The following is a 20,363-nucleotide window of genomic DNA, read 5'->3' on the forward strand; positions in this document are numbered from 1 at the left end:
CTGTCTTTTAGTAGTCCGGATTATGACCATCTCATATCAACATTAGAATCTGAGTCTCAAGTGCTTATTGATTGGTTTAAAGAAAATAAGATGCAGGCAAATCCTGATAAATTCCAAATTATTGCTGTAGGGAAAAGAACCTTTGCAAAAAATCCATCTGTACAAATTCAGCAAAATATTTTATCTTGTGAAGAAACAGTAAAGTTACTTGGAATTGATATTGATTACCAACTAAAATTTGATGCACATATAAGTAACTTGTGTAGAAAGGCATCACAACAGCTAAATGTTCTCAAGAGAATTGGATAATTTTTAAACAGATTAAATAAACTTACAATTTTTCATACTTTTATTTTGAGTAATTTTAATTTTTGCCCTTTGGCTTGGCGTTTTTGTACAGAGAAAAATTCTAAAAAACTTGAAAAAATACAAGAGAGAGCATTACGATTTGTATACGACGATTATTTATCATCCTCTGAAACTCTTCTTGAGTACGCAAAAGTTCCAACCCTACAAGTAAGACGCATCAGGACAATGGCACTTGAGACCTATACAATTTAAAATAATTTGGCTCCTGTATGTTTACAAAATTTAATAAAAAATAAACACACTAAATATTCTTTTAGATACAACAATATTTTGGATGTACCACAGGTAAGAACTACCTCATATGGAAAAAAAGTTTTGCTGCTGCTACTTTATGGAATAGTTTACCTGACCACTTCAGGACTGTTAACAGCTTCTCACATTTTAAGAGTCTTGTACAGTCCTGGAGTGGAACAGAATGTTTTTGCTCTGCCTGTAGATAACTTTGTGTTAATATTTATGCTTTTTATGTTGCATTAACAGCCTGCGTTGCAACTGAAATTTTGTTTTTTACCTTCTAAAATTTGGGGAAGGTGTAAAAGGCAATACAGAGATACAAGATACGAGATACGAGATACAGCGATACGAGAAACGAGATACGAGATATGAGAAACAATTATAAGTAATATGAAAAAAATAAGTCAAGTGTGTTGAACTACACTAATTTCATTTAGACAAACTGTTAAAATTGTAAACTCTGGGAACTAATAGATAAATTTGTCAACATCAATTTAAAACACAAGCATTACAATAAATAAAAGCTTCTGAAGATTATACACTTTAATTTTATTTGAGGTTATTGGCCTGTGCCATAATTTGATACTACCATGGTCAAACATAAAAATTCTTTAGTGATTTATTTATTTAAAACAGATAAACATCTTGTTAATTATATAAATGTAGACTATTTCAACATAGATTTTTAAATTGATTTCTTAATCATTTGTTTATTGTCATCTTATTTAAAAATAATAAAGTCATATTAATATTCACTATAACAATTATGTTTTTGTGTACCTTATAATTTGTAAAAGACTTTCTGTTTTCTAATGGAGTTAAAATGACACACACAAATACTTCTGTGGAATTTTATCTCATTCATCTTTGTGAAATTATGCTTTAATGAGTTATCTGTTAACTATTTTTTTTTTCACAATCATAATTACCATTTAACAATTGGGTTAAAACTTATTTATAAGGGTCTGGAGTGTGGGGTTGGGGGTCTGTTATTCTGTAAACATTTAATTTTCACCCCTTTTTATATAAATAATCTTTATTGCAAAAAACATGAAACCCTAACGGGTTAAAATGCAAACAGAGTACAATGTATACACAAGTGACAAGAAACATAACTATACATGATAAATGTTTTTAAAAAGTGAAGTTGATATTAATAACATATATCTATATATAGATGTATATAATAATTGACCAATGTGGACCTTATTTTCGCAATTCCATAGATTGCTTTATATAGTCTACAACACTAGACAAAATATCTTTATTGGGATCTAGAATAGTTTTAAGTTTAGAGTTTGAGTCAAGCTGGTTAAAATTAGGATAATGGGTTTTAATTGCATTTATAAGGGAATGTCTTACATTACTGTTAATTTGGCAATGAAGGAAAAAGTGTTCCTCATCATCTAAAATTTTACAAACTTTGCACAGTCTGTGTTCTCTTTGAATTTTTTTGTAACGTCCTAATTCAATTTCCAAATTATGATCACTTACACGTAATTTTGTTAAAAGCTGACGACTATTAAAATTGTTTAGATTGTGCAGGTAGTCCTCAAATTTAATTTCATTTTTAAGTTTACTATAAAGGTAAAGTTTTGAACTGTTATCAATATTTGAAAGTTTTTGAAGAGTGATGTTATTATACTTTTCCTTCACTATACATTTAAAAGTTTTTTTGAGTGAATTTTTTATAAGTTTAAAAGGTTTATCAGAATCAACATATTGTTCTTCATCAATATTAAATTCTTTAAAAATATGCTTGGCAAAAGTGTACCAAGTATATATTCCATCTTCAGACATAGACTTATTTACTGCAAAAGCTTCTTTAACAAGAGGGTTTATTTCATGGCAGTTTATTCGACAAAAATATAATAAAACTTGAGTTTTAATAAAAGAGTCAAGTGGAAATCGTCCTAACTCAGACTTTGCAGCTATATTACATGAGGTTTTTTTAATTCCAAGAACAGTTTTACAAAACTTATGATGCACTTTCTCAAAGCTGAATCTATCTGTCAATGATAAAATATCACAGTTAGTTCCATGCAAAGTGGCTCTATTTATGGCTCTATAAATTGAGTAATAATCTTCCATAAACCAGATCTCGCTATTATATAAAATTATGGGTTTAATAAGTGAATCAAATAATTTACATGATAAATCAACAGGGACATGATGAAAATTAGACATATATTTTTTTAGTGAAAATAACGCTTTAAGCGCTTTTTTGGATAGTTCATGTGTAGATCTCTTAAATTTTCCTTTATTATCAATAATGTTCCCAAGAAAATTATACTCTTTAACTTCAGTTAACTGATTTTGTTTATAAAAAAATTTTGACTCAAAAGAATTTCTAGAATGAAAAATCATAACTTTTGTTTTATTTGTATTTACAGTCAGCTGCCATTTGTAGCAATATTTTTCCAGTTTATTCAAAGCAGATTGTAAACCGTTTTGTGATTCTGATAATATTAAAAGATCATCAGCAAAACTAAGACTACTTATTGATGTTTTATCTAAGGACACAGGATCACATGTCCCATCAAAAATTGAATGGAGATCATTAATAAAACAATTAAACAATGTGGGGCTCAAACTGTCTCCTTGTTTGACCCCTTTATCTATTTCAAAAAATTCAGATTGTTTATTATCTATTTTAACTGAAGATTCACAACACTTATACATATCTTTAATTACTTCAAATATTTTCTTTCCAACATCATCCTTCTTTAATTTGTATAAGAGACCAGCATGCCAAACAGTGTCAAAAGCACGACGCAAATCAACAAAGCAAGAGTAAATTTTACTCTTCTTTTTTGTCAAATATTTTATCATTAAAGTTTTTAGAATAAAAATACTATCTGCTGTCCTATGATTATTTCTAAATCCAAATTGATGAACTGAAATCTTGTCTTCATAGTAAGTTACAACTCTAGAATTAATAACAGCACTAAAAAGTTTAGCAATACAATTTTGAAGGGAAATTCCCCTATAGTTATTAATATCTAGCTTATCTCCAGCTTTATGAATAAGTATGGTAAAAGATTTTCTCCAGTTTGATGGATATTTACCAGAATCAAGAATTAAATTAAAAAGCTTAGTAATAGCTTTACAAGTAACAACACCACTATATTTAATAATTTCATTACAAATTTGGTCTGGACCAGAGCTTTTCCCAGTTTTTAATTTTTGTATACATTTATTTACTTCATTGATAGTAAAAGGTTTATCAGTTACCTCATTGAATAAAAGTGCATCAGTTTCATTTAATATATCGGTTTCAATTTTAGTTTTAAATTCTTTATCATAGTTTACAGACTCTCCTTGATGCTTAAAATGATCAATAATTTCTGGAAAACCAGCTTGAAGCTCAATTTTTTTATTAGTGTTCTCATATTTTAATGACTTTAATAATTTCCAATATTGTTTAGGGTCTGTATCTCTAAGGGCTGAAAGCTGACTAAATATTTCCTTTTTAAATTGATTTTTCTTTCTTTTTATTAATTTTTTACACAGTTTACAGTGACCTAGGAAATTATTTCTTAAATTGAGGTTATAAGGATTTATTCGTAATAATTTGGCTAGATTTGATACAGTTTTCTTTACATCAGCTAGTTCTCTATCTTCCCATGGCTTTTTCTTTTTTAATTTCTTTTTACGAAAGGATTTAATAATTTTACATGAGCGCATGGTTAATGTTTTAAATATATTATTTAGTTGTTGTTCTGCTATTTCAACCCCAGAACAATTTATTTCAAATGGTGTATTTTCATAACCAAGTATTTCATCTCTAGTGCTGCTTTCTTCTAAAACAGTATATAATTTTTCCTTAGAAATAGTCTCCCATTTAAATGTCATATCTATCTCACTATATTTTCTGTCTATATTCATATTTTGCATGGATATACACCCTTTTAAAAAGACTACAATTTGAGCATGATCAGATAAATATGAAGGTTCTAATATTTGAAAAAAACTAACAGAGTTAATGAGGTCCACACTGGTCAAGGCATAGTCAACAGTACTACACCCACTGGGTTTAAAACATGTCATATTTCCCAGCATATCACCAATAAAACGTCCGTTCAAAACTCTTAGCTGAGAGGCAATACAGAGATCAATCAATTGCTGGCCTTGGGAATTAAAAATTTTATCTAAAGAATTTCTATCTATATTAAAATCTTGTACGTAGTCCTCTGGAAGTATATCTTGTAGAGAGCTATGAATTTTATTTTCATCTGCAATAAAGTCATCATGATTTGCAATTCGAGCATTCAAATCCCCAATTACCAGAACATTACCTTTATCAGACACTTGGGTAATTTCTGCCTCCAATTTCAAGAAGTCATCATCATAATGGGGAGAATTTAGTGGGGGGATGTAAGTGGCACAGACAAATAAATCTTTATCAAGGCCAAAAAAGTTCTTATCTAATTTAATCCATAAACGGTTTTTTGACGACGTTAAATCTTTTATTTCAATTATCCCTTTATGGATATGGGTTTTACATAGAATAATAATTCCACCACTAAATCGTCTAGAGCGTCTATTCTTTTTTCTACATTTTTGAAAAAATTTAAAATTAGGTATGTTTGAAGTATCATCAACACCTTTCCAAGTCTCTATTAGAATATTAATATCATACCTCAGACAAGACATAAATTGATCATCTCTGTACTTATCTCCCAAACCATTTACATTCCAAGATCCTATAGATAAGTTATTCATATTCATAAAAAAATAATAATGGTGCAAATTCAAATACAAGTAGGTATGGTTCTAAGAAAGATAACTCTAAATTTATTGCTTTACCCATCTAAAGCTAACAATTCTTTGGATTATTTCCAGATTTAATATAAAAACAAAAGAAAACAATAAACTTGAAGTTTAAATTGCCTGCATTAAAGTTTATTTCAATTGAATTATACTGAAATGTGTGTTCTTTAAAAAATTTATTCATCTTTCTATGGATAGCAAAATAGTCAAGTAAACATCATGTTTGACTCATATTATTTATCAATAAAGCAATGTTTTTGATTTTAAGAATGTGATTAACACATATATTTTTAAAAAGGAGGTCTAAATGAAATGTTAGGTTATTTAAAAAAGAATTATAAATATATTTGAATGTATCAAAGGAACAATACTTTATATTTCTCATACAACTTTTGTATGATTATATTTAAGAAAACATTTGTGGAACTTTTGATAATATTTGAAATTATATCAATATAAGATTTATGTATAAGGGTCACAATTCAATTAACAAGGAATAGACATACATGCAGTTTATATTCTGTAGTACTATATAAAAAAAAAAAAAAAAGTCTATTTATGACACATAGGACAAAATATATAAATGTGTAATCTCTAACACAAATAGTAATTATAACACTAATTGTAATTACAATGTATAACAAAAAAAATAATCTATAGTCATTTATAATGCATATATATATGTCAACATTAATGAATTGATGGCATTTTAATTTGTTGAATGAAATGTTAAGACAAACATACATGTTCATTAAACTTGCATAAGCCTTACTTAGTAATTATTTAGTTGGGATAAAAAAAAAAAAAAAGAAAAAAAAAAAAACTTTAGTCATTTCTCTTCTAATTTTATTTAAATTAAGCCAAATTTCAATAATAAAAAAAATTCTGCTTAAATTATGGATTTGTTTCTCTAATAATAAGTAATTTAGTAGATAATGTATCAGTTGGCACTTTGCAAAATTATGGACTTGAATTAAGTTTTTGAAAAGACCCAGATGCAAGAATGAGAATAGTAAAAAAAAAATAACAAAAAATAATACATTTAACTGTATTTCTACCACAATATGTTCGGAAAACTCTCTTTTCTGATTACATTCCTAATGCTATACGGAGCATTCTCAGGTTTATGTCGTCATTTCGGTATTGATTATTGTTGTTGTTTTGCCATCTGTTGTTACCATTATAACCGTATGCATGGTCTTGTTGTTTTTGGTTGTTATTATGGTTGTTGAACCGCCATGAATTGTCGTAGTTTCTGTTTGATTGATGATACTGGTGGTTATCATTATATCTAGGTTGTTTTAATGAATCATCATACCTGTCATTGTACATTTTGTTTGGTTGTCGATATCTGGTGTAATTAGGAGCCCCATCAGGCTTTTCTCTCACATGGTGATTTCTAGAATTGTCTTGGTCGTCATTTTTTACTCCAATAAGTGGGTTAACAATTTCTTTCAGGTTACGAACATATAGCTTAATACCTCTCTGTTTATTCAAATGAATGCCATCTTGAAAATGAACTTGAGTAAGGTTTTCATGTTGTACATAATAAGCCTCATATTGTTTACACAATTCATACAAGAGCTGATTACATTCCACTCTCTTTACCTCAAATTCCTGATCCATATTCTGATTTCTATAAAAGCGAGGGAGAATCTGGCTTATAATAATTTGACTTTCTGGCATGCTTTTTTTTGTATCAACGATAAGCTGCTCAATTTCCTCGACAACATTTGTAGGTAACAGGGAAAAAAATTAACGGTCGCCCAGTCGCCAATGGCGACCAGAAATTGACCTGGGCGATCTTTATATTCAGTTGTGGTAGCCCAGGTGGCGAATGAAAAAAAAGTACTCTAGTGACGAGTAAAATCTAGCCGTTGACAAATCAAAGTCTGGTTGCTTTGCTTCCAGATCATTAGATCCCACTTGAAAAAGAATATTTTTCGCATTTATTTTTCCCGTCTCAAGAAATTCTTTAGCACCTTGAACTGTTTTGTCTCTTAAAGTAGTTATGCTAACTTTCTTAAACCTATACATCAGGTTTTTTTTTCAGATCTTTAACCACAGATGTACCTACTATCCATAAATGATTGTTTTCATGATTGTTCTGGCTACCAGCCCTTGGGATATTAGGTTCAGCTACATCTTGTTCAGAGAAATATCTTGTTTCTGATTGACCCCTGTTATCATGGTTATCATGCTGAACATTTTGTGTAAATGGATGTGACAAGTTATTTTCATAGCTACCTTTACCAGGATGTTTTCTATCGTTATTTATTTCAAAGTTTGTACATTTTTTCTCAATAGATTCTAGTTTCTCTGTAACTAAATTTTCCAGTTGTGTTAACTTACAAAATGTATCAGCATGGATTTGACGAGTTTTGTCAGTGTCAATATTTTCGTCTTCATCTTTTTTTGACTGGTCAGTCACTTCCTTAGTCTGGATAAAGGATTTTATTTGTTCCAATTTTGTGTTCATATTTGACAGTTCAGTCTGTAATTTATTCTCAAGTTCTTGTTTACTCTTTTCTAAAGAATAACACTTTTCTTCCCATTGTTTGACGACATTGCTCATATTATCTATTTTCTTATTAAATTCTGTGTGACATTCTACAAATTTGTTCTCAAGTGAATGGAAGGCAGCTATTAGCTTTAGATTAATACTAAATTGATCTTCTACTTGATTGTTATTGTTGTCTTCTCCCTTTTGTTGACAGTCAGGCATGTTATGATCATGTGTTTTGCTTATATTGATAACTGATTCTGACATTTCTGTGGTATCATTAATTTCATCTGTACTTTCATCAATTGTTTTTGGTATTGTTTGACTACTGTTTAAGACTTCACTTTCATTAATGTGAGGGAGATGAACACCATTCATTTTTCTTATGTAATTGTCAATCAACTGTTTTGGGTTATTTCCCCTGAGACAGATATCAACACATCTTTTGATTTTATCAAATTCTCTCTCTACCCAATTCTGACATGAATTGCCTTGAACCAAACATTTTCTTGTTGTGTAATACATTGTTATTGTTATAATTTTCCTAGACTGGTGTGTTATTTGAATCATAGACCTTTGTAATGCAGATGATGGACTTTTTTCAACAAATGGGCCATCTTCGTCCTTGAGCAGAAGCTCTTTGTTAGTTTTATCTAAATCAGACCAAGTGACTTGTACATCAGTATTTTTCCCTAAGTCACAATAGTATCTTAGTAGCAGTACTCTCCTCCAGTACCAAACGACTTTTTTGTCAAGATCAAATGTAATTTGTTTATCGTCACAAGTGCCCTGTATCAGTACGTCGGCATCAGCCATAATTAAATGCTTGGAGATTGACGTTCATATAAATATATGATAATATTTGTTTTGAGTTATTTTCTAGCTAAATTGTAATGTATTTGCACCATTTGTTTTAAATTTTTACTCAGAGCACATTTTCCGACTGGGCGCCGCCATTAACCGGAAGTTATTTCTATACGACCGCAAAAGATTTGCGTTCGTATATTGCTATATATCACGTCGTCGTCGTCCGTAGACAGATTGGTTTCCGGACAATAACTTTAGTTTAAGTGCATGGATCTCTATGAAACTTAAACAAAAGGTTCAATACCACAAAAGGAAGGTTTGGATTGTTTTGGGGGGTAATGGTCTTAACCGTTCAGGAATTAGGGGCCAAAAAGGGGCCAAAACAAGCATTTTTCTAATTTTTGGACAATGACTTGTGAATAAAATTTTTGATTGCTATGAAATTGTACCACAAGGTTCAATACCACAAGGTTCAATACCACAAGTAGAAGGTTGAGATCGATTTTGGGGGTAATTGCCAAAACCGTTCAGGAATGAGGGGCCAAAAAGGGGCCCAAAACAAGCATTTTTCTAGTTTTCAGACTATAACATGTGTTAAAGTGTATGGATATCTCTTAAATTGTACCACATTTTACAAATATAAAATTTCTTAACAAATTTGGGGGGGGGGGGGGGGGGGTAAAAAAAAATGGGGGGCCAAACTTTTTTTTCTTCCAGATTTACGAAATTACCAGTTTTTTTGGAAAAAAAATTGGGGGTAAAATATTTTTAGGGGTGGGGGGGCAATTTTTTTTTTTTAAATTTAAGGATTATTCACAATTTATTTTGCTATTTCTTTGTCTATAGTCTAAAAACAGAGGATTGGACTTCTGCAGTCGTATCTAGCTGCGCTCGGCGAAAAAAAATAATCTATTTTTTGAAAGTGATTTTTTACGCATTATTCTCTTATTTTTTCCCATGTTTTTTTTAATCTTTAAAAAATAGTAAAAACATTCTTTAAAATGAATGAGAACAGCAAGGTTTTCTTTTGATTTTGTGTTGATGTGTATTCTGCATGATTTAAATGTTAAAGTTTCTTGAAGTAACATGTCCAAGTTTTCACCAGTTCTTTCCAGTGAATTTGACTACATGACGATAAATAACACATGCTATTAAACATATAATTTACAATGATAATTTTGATAATTTTCTTTAAATTTTAAGAAGGGGAAATTCTGTAAACATTTAACGTTTAGCGTTTTCTATTATTAATTATTAATTATTCAATATTCATTATATTTTTATACCACACATTTCTCTTATCTTCATTTTGTTTGCCGTTATTCTCTAATCTTCATTTTTTGAAGAGCATTATTCTTTATTCATTTAACCCCATCCATGTATTAAATTCGTTTTCAGAGTGAATTTTTTTTATCTTCTCTCAATTATAAAATGGTTAAGAAGAGGTATAAATCTGTCATCCCATGCTGATAAGGCGACAAATCATATTACTAAAGAAACAGATGTTTAAAACAAGACACTGTAAAAACTTTAAAAGTTGAAGAAAAATGTAGAAGCATATGGAGTGGACCCCCCTTTTTGTGTTTCATTTTTATTTAAACCATTCTTTCATATTTCAACTTATTTTCATTTATTTTAAGTGTTCTTACTATGAGATTAAATAATAACAGAAGTGTGTACGGTTGGTATATATGGTACACCTCTCTTCTTATTTCCACAACTTGCACAAGGCAAGAAAGATTTCAAGATCTTCAAAAATAAGAAAAAAAAAATGTTAATATAAGTTGAAATATAAAAGAATACTATTTTCAAATAAAAATTCAAACACAAATAAATATACAAAAAAAGGGGGGGGGGTCTATTTCAAAAGTGCCTGAGGAAATGGGTTCTAATTTTTAATAATCATCAAATATATATATGAAACAAAGTGAAATTGAAACATAGAAATATGAAAAATAATGCATTTATAGATGATATATTTTATTGTTTATCTTGACTTTCAAGATATATTTGAACATTTTATTATTTTTAATATTCCAATCTTTGCAATAAGTTGACAAAAAAATGAAACTCAATTTTGTAAAAACAACAATGTGTCCATAGTACACGGATGCCCCACTCGCCCTATTATTTTCTATGTTCAGTGGACCGTGAAATTGGGGTCAAAACTCTAATTTGGCAATAAAATTAGAAAGATCATATCATAGGGAACATGTGTACTAAGTTTCAAGTTGATTGGACTTCAACTTCATCAAAAACTACCTTGACCAAAAACTTTAACCTGGGAAACGAACGGACGGACGGACGGATGGACGGACGGACGAACGAATGGACGCACAGACCAGAAAACATAATGCCCCTCTACTATCGTAGGTGGGGCATAAAAAAAAAAAAAAAATACTGAAAAAATACATTTCTTGATCAATTGGTATTGTGTATTTACAATTAATCCCTTGTGAAACAATTTTCACCTATAAATGAAGAAAACAAAACATGTGGTATCTATTAACTAACATAAATATAATTGGTGTGACAGTTTAATTTGAACCTATGGTGTTTTCTAAGTGGTGCAGGAGATAAGTTCAGTTTTTATTCAACATCATTTTGATGCGAATTCCTGGGCTTGGATGTAGGACTGTGTAGATAAGATACACCTTCTTGGGTTAACCCCCTCGTGGTGTATCTATTATAATACATACACTATATAGTACCTGTCGCGAGACGGGAGGGTGTAATTTTACTGGTTGTCGCTTGTTGCTGTTCCTCATATTTGTTTTTCGTTTAAAGTTTTTTAAATAAATCTGGCCTTTGGTTTGTCCTGTAGGAATTGTTTTACACTTATTTTGGGGCCATTTATTGCTTACTACAAGTCTTTGCAGTGTGAAGCTCCATGTTGAAGGCTGTGACATATGATTATAACCTATAATTGCTTATATTTACTTCTATACATGTATGTATAGGTCTTGGACGGAGTGTTGTCTTATTGGCAATCATACCATATCTTCATGTGTTTATATGTATAAAAATGTTAGGTAGATATTTCTGTTAATTTTGCATATGCTGACTTCACAGGGTCTGATAGTGTTAATGAACCAAATGTGCAATCATGCACTATTATTTGAATATATAATATTTGAAATTTATGTACGTTCAGCCACACATTTTACACCCACCATGGCAGACATGTTTATTCACCTTTCAGGAACAAATTAACAACACTTAAAAAGGACATTGACAAGAACATATCTGCAAAGTTTGGTGAAATTATATTTAGTGGTTCTCAAAACAAATATCAAATCATGAAAACTTAAGGAATGACACAGACGACAGACTTCAAGTGATGATAATAGCTCACAGTGTAAAAGTCTAATAATAAGAAAAAAACTTGCCTTTCATTTCTCGTTCTGGTAAACCCCTTAGGGCTTCTGCATAAGTTTTCTTTAAAATAAATTTCTTCGACATTTTGCTTTGCTGAACCAGTATCTAGCAGTGGCTTATTTATTGTCCAACATTGGAACCATTCCCATAACCTCAGTTTATTATATTTTTAAGATGTAAAGTGACACTATTAACCTCTGTACTGTTTCAAAATTGTTTAATTGCTGACATTGTGATAAAAAGTTTACTGATAAAAATGCAATTTTATTACCTTTTCCAAATACACTTTCAACAAATTGTCAGTATATTTTTTTATTTTTGAAAGGGACCTATGGTTTGTTAATTTGATATGCTACATTTCATGAGTGTTACAAGGTTGTGTCTTAAATATTGAAAAACATAAAACATTTTTTTTTTAATTCTGATAACAACAATTAAATGTATACATATTATGTCATTAAGATAAATATGATTCTTCAATTCAAAATAACTGAAATAATTGATAGATATTCATCAATGCAAGTTTTTATCTTGCAAGATCTGTCACCAAATAAGCAATTTTATATAATTTTTTTCAAATGAACCATAGAGAATTTAAAATTATTTTTTTTTGCATAAGACTGTGTCCTCTTTATGCCATTGTATTAGAATAACTGAAATTTGTAAAAACATTAATATCAATGATTAATGCATTAACAAGTTTCATGTATTTCCATAACATACATTTTTTTAGCTTTAATTAATTATTATATAATTTTCAGTTATTTTGTATCTCGTATCTCGTATCTCGTATCTTGTATCGCTGTATCTCGTATCTCTGTATTGCCTTTTACACCTTCCCTAAAATTTGAAAGATTTGAAATTTTTTACTTTATAAAATTAATTTTTAAACAGAAATTTTTTAAAAAGTTTAGTGCTTCATATATATGTTTTGGTATTTTGCAAGATACATGTATATGCTATTTGCTTAGAGTTAATTTTTGGTGCTGCTTGTTATTATTTATTGCATGCCTTGTTTTATTTGTTATTGTATATGTTTTTAAATTCGGTGAAAAGCTCATTAGAGCTTATGTTTGTATTGTTTGTCAATATGCCGAATCCAAATAAAGTTTTACTATCTTACTTACTAATTTATTTGTTATAAAGAATGGCTGACGAATTTGAGATGGATATAGAGGAAAATGACAAAGATATAATGAAGTTTGAAAATTCCAACCTGTATGGGACCCTTTGACCGTTAAAGAATGCATTGTACCTTATTATAATGTTCAACTTAGTAACTTCGCTTAAATTGTAAAACATTGGTGTTAAATACATGTGGATAAGATGTTCGTGCATAGCATGTACAATTTAGACCTTCTCTATTTCCCAGATGCACAGTTTGTCTGTACTGTCCATCATGTAACGGTCACGACAAGTATATATTTTACGTCACGCAGGTAAAAAAATAGATTTGTCGTTTAATAAAATCAACGGTACCAATTTTGTTGCACCAGATGCGCATTTCGACAAAACATGTCTCTTCAGTGATGATCGTGGCCAAAATATTTTGTTCTATTTTTAGACATGGCGGCCATCTTGGTTGGTTGGCCGGATTAAAAAACACAAATTAAAAGTACTGACAAACAAATATGTTATCAAAGTGTCCATCAGGCAGCCGAAAGAATTAATAACACATAACGTGCTTTTATTTTGCTCTGTGAATAAATATCAATCCAATATAATTTGTTTGAACATGAACCTTCAAGTAATTTTATTTCCCATGAAATCTGGAAAAGAAGGCGTACTCAATAGTTCATTCTTAGCTAAATAAATGCGTAGCTTAGCGGACAAATTCATGACTGTAATGTTAAACGCTAAGTCGATAGTTGCTTTAATCTTGATTGACACAAAACATAATTCTCGGAAGAGGTAAAAAAACAAAAATGACAATTTTACTAAAAGAACAAGATAATTGCATGACTAGTTAAAGGCAATTATCTGTAATGATCAAAATTAGGTGGATATGCCTGGTTGCAATTTTTAACTCACTGGGCCCGAAGGTCCGTCGTCCGGCGTTAACTTTTACAAAAATCTTCTTCTCTGAAACTACTGGGCCAAATTTACCCAAACTTGGCCACAATCATCATTGATGTATCTAGTTTAAAATTTGTGTTTTTTAACCCGGCCAACCAACAAAGATGGCCGCCATGTCTAAAAATAGAACATAGGGGTAAAATGCATTTTTTGGCTTATAACTCAAAATTCAAAGCATTTAGAGCAAATCTGACAGGGGGTAAAATTGTTTATCAGGTCAAGATCTATCTGCCCTGAAATTTTCAGATGAATCAAACAACCCATTGTTGGGTTGCTGCTCCTAAATTGGTAATTTTAAGGAATCTTTACTGTTTTTGGTTATTATCTTGAATATTATTATAGATGGAGATAAACTGTAAACAGCAATAATGTTCAGCAAAGTAAGATTTACAAATTAGTCCACAGGACCAAAATGGTCAGTTGACCCCTTAAGGAGTTATTGCCCTTTATAGTCAATTTTTAACCATTTTTCGTAAATCTCTATGATCTTTTACAAAAATCTTCTCCTCTGAAACTACCAGGCCAAATTAATTCAAACTTCGCCACAATCATCATTGATGTATCTAGTTTAAATTTGTGTTTTTTGACCCGGCCAACCAACCAAGATGGCCGTCATGGCTAAAAATAGAACATAGAGGTTAAATGCAGTTTTTGGTTATTACTCAAAAACCAAAGCATTTAGAGCAAATCTGACAAGGGGTAAAATTGTTTATCTGGTCAAGATCTATCTGCCCTGAATTTTTAAGATGAATGTGACAACCCGTTGTTGGGTTGCTGCCCCTGAATTGGTAATTTTAAGGAAATTTTGCTGTTTATGGATATTATCTTGAATATTATTATGGATAGAGATAAACTGTAAAAATGTTCAGCTAAGTACGATTTACAAATTAGTCCACAGGACCAAAATGGTCAGTTGACCCCTTTAGGAGTTATTGCCCTTTATAGTCAATTTTTAACCATTTTTCGTAAATCTCCATGATCTTTTACCAAAATCTTCTCCTCTGAAACTACTGCGCCAAATTTTACCAAACATAACCAGCATCATTATTAGGCTGTCTAGTTTAAAAATTGTGTTTTGTGACCGGCAAACCAACGAAGATGGCTGCTGCGGCTAAAAATAGAACATAGGGGTAAAATGCAGTTTTTGGCTTATAACTCACAAACCAAAGCATTTAGAGCGAATCTGACAAGGGGTAAATTTGTTTATCTGGTCAAGATCTATCTGCCCTAAATTTATTAGATGAATCGGACAACTCGTTGTTAGGTTGCTGCCCCTAAATTGATAATTTTAAGGAAATTTTGCTGTTATGGGTTATTATCTTGAATATTATTTATAGATAAGAGATAAACTGTAAACATCAATAATGTACAGCAATTTAAGACTAAAAAATAAGTCAAAATGACCAAAATGGTCAATGGACCCCCTCATAAGTTATTGTACTTTATAATCAATTTTTAACAATTTTCATAAGATTTGTAAATTTTTACTAACATTTATACTTAAACTACACGGACAAGTTCATTATAGATAGAGATAATTGTGAGCAGCAAGAATGTTCAGTAAAGAAAGATGTACAAACACATCACAATCACCTAAACACAATTTTGTCAAGAACTGTATGCTTCCTTTGATTAATTCACATATGCCAAGGTGAGCGACACAGGCTCTTTGAAGCCTCTAGTTTAATTTCAACATAAATTTGAAGGACCTCCTAGTATATGTTGAAAAACATAACTTTCATTCATTGAAATGTTTTGGTTACCATGGATACGGCATGAACATTTTCCATACTCTACATTTCCTGTGAAAATATAGCTGACATTCTACAAATATGTATTTTGATGCGTTCTCTTATAGAAAGAGATTCTTACATTGATACCAGTGGATTATCGGATTTATCCAATCGAAATAGTTAAATTATCAATATTAAAGACTTTAAAATTGATATTTAAAATTGATAATTTAACTATCAAGATTTGATAAATCCAATATTCAACGAGTAACTATGTAAGAATATGTTTCTCTAATGATTAAAAAGAAATTTTCTTTTTTTATTAACCGAAAATCCCCTTCCGAGTGCCTTGTTCGAGAGTTTCGGAAAGTTAACTATACGTGAGTGGAGGTACGATTCGATCATCTCTGGACTACCGAACCTAGATTCTAAGCGTTCCCATATAAGACGCACTGCAGTAGCTGGATTATGAGCATCAACACATCTTATGGTCTGAGGGTGTTGTTTTGAGCTCGGTCCCAAATACTTTATAAGAAGGTCCAACTATTCCAATGGATATGTATCTAACTCAGTCATTATGTATTGAAAACTAATTTTCCAAGATAACTGATATATATTTATTTATGTTTCACAATTGTTTTATACTGCTACTTAATCGACAGCTAATCCTTTACCATACAATAATTACACACCTTTTACTAAACTTCATAACATTTTGAAGACTTAAAGTCTTGATATTTCAGCTAAACTAAAGGCAAAATTTAAGAAAACAAAAATGACCAAAAAAGCAAAGATTTAAAGTTCCGTATGCTTGTTTTGCACACTACTGTCATTTGTTTCACCGCTCGTGGAGCAACTGGATGATTGATACTGTCGTTGGTACTTGAACTGTTGGTTAAAAAGACGTCCTGGAGGAGTTTGATTGGCAAGTGCCTGATACTGTGGTTGTTGTGTTTTAGATGGAGTATTGTGGATTAAAGTTGGCAAAGGTGCCTCATTGACAAATGGCTGTTAATGATTGAAATTGAAGGACGTTTGGTTTTGATAAAGTTGGTTGTTTGGAACTTCTGCAGGTAGAAACATTAACTGTGTCTCGTACATAAGATTTTGTATCTTATGTTTTAACATCATCTTTGTCCGTGTGTTAGGCATTGCCGAGAGTGATTTCCTAACCAACTTCCCGAAACAATAGTCCTCTGTCTCTTATTCTCCAGTAGAACTTAAGCTTTCAATAGCTTTGAACAGCAACACTACAAACTGCTCAGAGTCTGAATTGACCAGTGTTTGTGCTCGACCAGTAAAATCGAGCACACATTTTCTCGACTAGTCTCGACATTGTCTCAACTGGACTTAACTGTACTTAAGTGTACTCGACTTTACTTAATTAGTCTGAAATGGTCTTGACCAAGGCTCGACCTGTCTTGACTAGTCTCGACTCAGTCTCGACCAGTCTTGACCTTCAAATTTAGTTTTGACTGGTATAAAGAAGTCCATCTAACTAAATTAAATATTGATCTTACAAAATTCAAGCTTATAAGGTAGTTTGATTTCTGGCTGTGAAATAATCAAATCAACTTGGATTTTCTTCAAACTATGCACCTATCTAAGATATATATCAAGCTTACTGAATCCCATTTCATTTACATTATTGTTGTAAAGCTACGAAATTTAAGAATTAAAGTCATCTCGGTAAAAAAAAGCTAGGATTTGCAATTTGGACAAAATAGAGATAGGCATCTTTAATTTTTTTAATAACTTTTTCAAAATCACTTGGATTTTCTTCAAACTTGCAGCTATCTTAGATATATATCAAGCTAACTAAATCCCATTTCATTTACTTTTTTGTTGTATTGCTGTAAAATTTAGGAATTAAAGTCATCTTGGTAAAAAAAGCTAAGATTTGCAATTCAGACAAAATAGAGATAGGCATCTTTAATTTTTTTAATGACTTTTTCAAATTAATTTGGATTGTCATCAAACTATGCAGCTTTCTTAAATATATATCAAGCTTACTGAATCCCATTTCATTTACTTTTGTCTTAAAATGGTCAGTTGACCACTTTAGGAGTTATTGCCCATTATAGTCATAGGGGTAAACTGCAGTTTTTGGCTTATAACTCAAAAACCAAAGAGTAAATCTGACGAGAAGTAAATTTGTTGATCAGGTCAAGATCTTTTTGCCCTTGAATTTTCAGATGAATTGGATCATCGGTTGTTAGGTTGCTGCCCCTGGATTGGTAATTCTGAGTAAATTTTGCTTGTTTTTTTGTTATTATCTTGAATATTATTATAGATAGTGATAAACTGTAAACAGCAATAATGTACAGCAAAGTAAGAACTAAAAATAAGTCAACATGACCAAAATAGTCAATTGACCCCCTAAGGAGTTATTGCCCTTCATAGTAAATTTTAAATAATTTTCACAAAATTTGTAGATTTTCACTAACATTTTCCACAGAAACTACTGTTATAGATAGAGATAATTGTAAGCAGCAAAAATGTTTAGTAAAGTAAGATCTACAAACACATCACCATCACCAAAACACAATTTTGTCATGAATCCATCTGTGTACAATGTTTAATATCAACATAGACCAAGGTGAGCGACAAAGGCTCTTTAGAGCCTCTTGTTTTTTACCGAGATGACTTTAATTCTTAAATTTCGTAGCTTTACAACAAAAAAGTAAATGAAATTGGATTCAGTAAGCTTGATATATATCTTAGATAGGTGCATAGTTTGATGACAATCCAAGTTGATTTGAAAAAGTTATTAGAAAATTTAAAGATGCCTATCTGAATTTATATAATAATTTTTATTTTTTCCTCTTGTAATTTTTTTTTTCTTATTTCACAGCCAGTAATCAAACTACCTAATAAGCTTGAATTTTGTAAGATCAATATTTAATTTAGTTAGATGGGCTTCTTTATACCAGTCAAAACTAAATTTGAAGGTCAAGACTAGTCGAGACAGGTCGAAACTGGTTCAGACTGAGTCGAGACTAGTCAAGACAGGTCGAGCCTTGGTCAAGACCATTTCAGACTAATTAAGTAAAGTCGAGACCTAGTCGAGTACACTTAAGTACAGTTAAGTCCAGTCGAGACAATGTTGAGATTAGTCGAGTAAAATGTGTGCTCGATTTTACTGGTCGAGCACAAAAACTGGTCAATTCAGACTCTGTGCGGTTTGTATATTGATCTTCAAGCTTAACTTTAACTTTTTTCTCATCGGAAGTTGTTTGTTTGGCCTATTGGGTGACGGAACAATAATATTCTAGATAATAACCAAAAACAGCAAAATTTCCATAAAATTACCAATGTATGGGCAGCAACCCAACAACCGGTTGCTCGATTCATCTGAAAATTTTCCCCCCTGGATCCTCCTATGACTTGTATGAATTTTTGAGAGCGTATATAAAGTTATGTCTAATTAAAATGAGGTACAACTTCTAGCCACAGGAGACCTTAGTCCAAATAATTATTACGTCTCTAAACACAATTATATTGTTTTTCTTCTTCTTATTTGTCATGTTAGTTTGCTCTGATTTGTCTTGCTTTGCTTTTTTTTCTGCAAGTTTATTTGCAATTTGTGTTTCAACCTCTTTTTGTCTATTTTGAATAATTTGAATGTATTGAGGAGCAAGTTTCTGGGCACTTTCAAGAGCAGCATGCCTTTCACTAACAGGCAAATTACATAGCCATTTAGAGGGTTTGTTTCTTGTCCACATAAGCACAGTTTCTAGAGTGGAGGATGTGGCTGCAGGCTTGGCCTTTAATAAATTATCAAGGATAGCCATATTTTTTTAAATATAATTACAAATTAAAGTTGAAATTGCATATGAGTTATGCCCTATGATTCAATAAATAAACACTCGATAACTATCTGTACATGTAAATAACAGTTCCTTTTGATATTCGTGTACACATTATTCTGTGATTTGTAGATGTCGTAGTCTGTGATATCATGTTTTGTCGACAGGGAACAAAACACATGTAACGTTATGAATATTGTAATATTATTGCTAAATGTAACTTCCGGTATTTGTTTACACCAAAATAAAAAAAGAAACAAGAGGGTCATAAAGGTTTTTTTTATACGGAACCATGGGGTGAAAAAAGGTTAAAAGTTTTGTATTTAAATTCTTATTGAAACACCGTTCCACACAAGTTATGTGCGTAAAGAATTTTAATTTGCAAACCAGGCTGCACCAACATTTTAACATATACAGTATAGAAAGTCCCTGAGACAATAATCTATTCTTATAATCTAGTATCACAATTCAACTTCATTTAATGGAATTTGATTTTTATTCTCTATTTTTTTTAATTATTTTTCACATTTTTTTGTTACCATTTATCATGTAATCAGTGGTGGATCAAGAAATTTTCATAAGCGGGGGCCTACTGACTTACCTAAGAGGGGCCCGCTCCAGTCACGCTTCAGTGATTCCCTTTAGAAGCAACCATTTTTTTTCCAAAAAGGGGGGGGGGGG

The sequence above is a fragment of the Mytilus trossulus genome, chromosome 5, assembly GCF_036588685.1.
Source record: "Mytilus trossulus isolate FHL-02 chromosome 5, PNRI_Mtr1.1.1.hap1, whole genome shotgun sequence".
Classification (NCBI taxonomy): domain Eukaryota; kingdom Metazoa; phylum Mollusca; class Bivalvia; order Mytilida; family Mytilidae; genus Mytilus; species Mytilus trossulus.